We start from the raw sequence: 3,637 nt of genomic DNA, 5'->3' as shown, positions 1-3,637 counted from the left end.
CACGCGCGCGGGAATTCGCCAGTCGCAAGCCGCACGTGCGCCTGCCTCTGCGCAGTCGCGGGTCGGCTGATCCGGCTCAGCTCGCGTTTGCGATTCAGCCCGGGTTTACAGACGACACGTGTCGTCGGCTCGCTGGAGTTGCGTTGCTCCAGCCGACGGTTGATGCGTGTCCGGCACCTGTCGCCGCCCTCCGCCGCTCGCCGGCCGACCACTTTTTTTTTTGTCTTCTCTGTCCTCTGAAATCCGTAACACCGTGTCCACTTTTCGATTTTCATATCTTTTGATTCGTAGTTCGAATCGATATGATTTCTTCGGCAAAGTCTTAGATCGTGTTACGGGCTACGTCCTAGTATTTTTTTCGTAATTTTTTGCTTGACTACCGGATGAGTAAGGAGTGTTGGAAGTTCGCTCACCATTCTTGGACGATTTTCGGGTTTCTGCCTTCGGATAGAGGTTTCAGCCAAACTTCTTCAAAGATCCTGTAGAGAGTTGTTCCTAAATGAATATATCAAGATTTCAGATCTTGATTCACAAAAGAAAACCGTAGATCTGAGAAAACGTCAAGATCTTACCTCGCGGGTTTTTCTGATTTCTTTGATGGAAAATGGGACTCCGGCCACCCACATTCTATTTTCCCTTCCAAGAAAGGCTCCTTGCATCATGATCTTGACCGGAGTAGACTCCGACGGTAGGTTTCGGTGAGTCTTCCGGCCGTTCATTCTTCCTCCTCTCTCTAGGTTCTCTCTAACCGGTTTCTCTCACTATTTCTCTTTTGCAGGACTATGGATGGGGTTTCATTTGAACCCCTTAGGTGGTTGGAGGGGCAAATTTACCTATTTGCCCCTCTCTCAACTTTTCCTATTTTTTTTTTCTTTTTCTATTTCTATTTCACCTTCTTCGGGTATTACAAAAAGTTTTTTTAGAGGTATATGATGTAACAACGGTAAAAATAATATTGACAATTATTTAAATATGTACGGCCAAACACATCATGATTTCTAACAATAAGAATGACAGAGAATAAGCTATGGAAAGGGATCAAAATTTGAAACATCACAGGACAAGAAAGTCGGGAATAACTGCATCAAATTCTATTCCATTTTCTTACCATATCAGAACATTTTCTTTTCAAATAACTTTCTTGGATCCTTAAACTCTCCTTAGGTCCTTTAGCTTTTTCCTTTGGATCCTTAAACTCTCCTTAGGTCCTTTAGCTTTTTCCTTTGGATACATTAATTCTTCTGAGTGCCTCAACTTATTAGGGGTATGACACTCATAGACATAGATTTTCTTAGGTTCATGACATTTACCAACCAATTAACTTAACAGGACTATCAACCAAGTTCTTTAGGTTTAGGAATAAAGTTATGTGTGGAAAATTAAGTGGACAACCTGATAGGATACCCTCTCCGTAAATTCATCTGAGGATGACATACCACATAACTGATGACATACCACATAACTAAGTAAGTATGGTTTGGGCAATAGACTAATTAAGTAATTATCCCAAATTCTCCATGTTTTAAAAAGTAAAAACATTTATTGTATTTTTATCCGTTCCAAATCACACTATATTGTCGTTCATGCTTCAAAGAGCTTAAAATTTTGGTCATGATAGTGAAGTAATGAGAAACGGTGAGAAGGACATGTTGGCTGCCCATTAATTGTTGTCAATGCTGACTATGATCAACGAAGAAGACCGTGAACATACAAAGAGACTTGATGTGTTTGCATTTTCTAATCTCAATGTGGTCGATATACTAATACACAACCTATATATGAAATATTTCAAATTGTCAAACTTCTTATTAATATATTGTTTCTCGTGCTAAATGGTAAGGTATATGGTGCTTATAGACATAAAGTAAAAAAGGATAAATTACCATGCATATTATAATATTGATATGGTGAAATGTAGGTGGTTAGAAATAAATAAATTTATATGGTAAAAAATTAATCTTTAAATTTAAATTGATTTCTTAGGTTTAAAAATAATTTACATATTTTCCTTTCAAAGTTTGATACAGATTGTGTCGTTAATAGGGTTTGTTATAAAGTTTGTCCTCAAAATTTTACAATAAAAATCCACCATCTTCCTTTGCAACTACATCACACATTTCAACAATTTTTTACAACACAATCAAGAGAAATGACAAAAGTAAGAGCAATGTTCACCGGCTTCTTCATTACCTTCCTCGTTTTATATTCAGGTCTAACTTTTCTTATCAAATAAATTTTTGGTGTTATTTTTTTCTTATTGAAAATTAATGAATAAATTTTTAGTGTTATTTTTTTCTTATTAAAAATTCATGAGAGTTAGCGGGAGTTTGAATGCAAAGTCTCAATTGTGTTGTAACAACCATCCTAGTTTGGAAGCTTGCAAGCCTGGAGTAGATGATCAAGCCGATGGAAAATGTTGGACTCATTTCGTTTCTGGATGTGTGGAAGAAGGATTTTGTAAGCATGTTGGGAGTCATCATGTATGTCATTGCTATTGCTGATTTTGTATATTTTCTTTCATTTTCGCCTTTGTTTTCATGTTATGCAATCGAATGCATTGTACTTTTATAAATTATAGTTTGAATAAATAATGTCTTTCAAGCTTTTTAATTTCTCACTTTTGTTTTGGGTTACAAATGGAAGGAAGTTGAAAGTTTGAGATATTGTTATGTTGAATTTTTTCAAGGAGAAGTACAAACAAATTATAAGTCTTCAATTAATGTGAATACCTGTAACGACCCGAAATTTCTACTTAATTTAAGGTCGTTACTGTATACGTACCATAAACCTTGAATGCGGAAGACTCCATTAAAATTCAATAAAACATAACCTTTATCTTAAAACACAGCCATGGACTTGCGCATTTCAAAAAGCATCTTTAAAAAGACACAACAAAAGACTAAATAAAACGAATAAGAGTTTAAGTTAAAAACATCATATTCTAACCTAAGTCTAAGAAAATAAATACCACTATCCTATGTATGTGTCATGGTCTCGAGTTGCGATGCCGTCGTTAGTCGTACAAGAATGCCTTGCCTTAACCAGAAAAATGTAGTAGCACATGGCTTGAGTATTTAAATAAATACTCAGTAAGTGACCCCATTATTGAGGTTAAATGCAACAATCACATGCAATGAGATGATGGGACCTATCTTTCATTCTGTTTTCCCTACGGTGCTGTCCTAACGGGTAGTTTTTTACGTGTACCATATACTCTACAGACAGCCCATACGTGCGAGTATGGGCTCACCAGCTAGTTCGCACACCGCTGGGCCACCTTCCTTATCCGGTGGGCATACTCTGGGAGCCCCTTACGCCGGACACCCGCTAGAACTAGTAACCGTCACAGCAGCGCTATGCAAAGCATAACGATCGTTGTCTTGCCATTGGATGTACACGTCCGTACCCTCGTGATGGGATAGGGGTATCCCCCAAATGCATGAGCACACATAATGCATGAGGTCCCAAAACTTTTCCATTTTCATTATCCTTTAATACAACCCCGCTAGCATTATGTACATATCATATCATTTTTCATATCGTTTCAGATATCGTTCATCATTCATAACATATCGTTTCTCATTCTTCAGTTCTCAAATCATACATAATTCTAACGGGGTTATATTTCATGCCATTT

The 3,637-nt window shown here is 37.2% G+C and overlaps 1 long non-coding RNA gene across 1 annotated transcript; it reads right to left on the bottom strand.

Moving 5' to 3' along the window:
• Window positions 1–366: 366 nt before the first annotated feature.
• On the bottom strand, window positions 367–764 carry LOC111779290. Its single transcript, XR_002812670.1, has 2 exons — window positions 573–764; window positions 367–495 (listed from the first exon to the last, which is right to left on the bottom strand). It is a non-coding gene; the product is annotated as an uncharacterized LOC111779290 (long non-coding RNA).
• Window positions 765–3,637: the final 2,873 nt, after the last annotated feature.

The sequence above is a fragment of the Cucurbita pepo genome, chromosome LG17 (genome assembly GCF_002806865.2).
Source record: "Cucurbita pepo subsp. pepo cultivar mu-cu-16 chromosome LG17, ASM280686v2, whole genome shotgun sequence".
Classification (NCBI taxonomy): domain Eukaryota; kingdom Viridiplantae; phylum Streptophyta; class Magnoliopsida; order Cucurbitales; family Cucurbitaceae; genus Cucurbita; species Cucurbita pepo.
The sequence above is the reverse complement of the archived record's forward strand: the minus strand, read 5'-3'. Positions and strand labels throughout refer to the sequence as shown.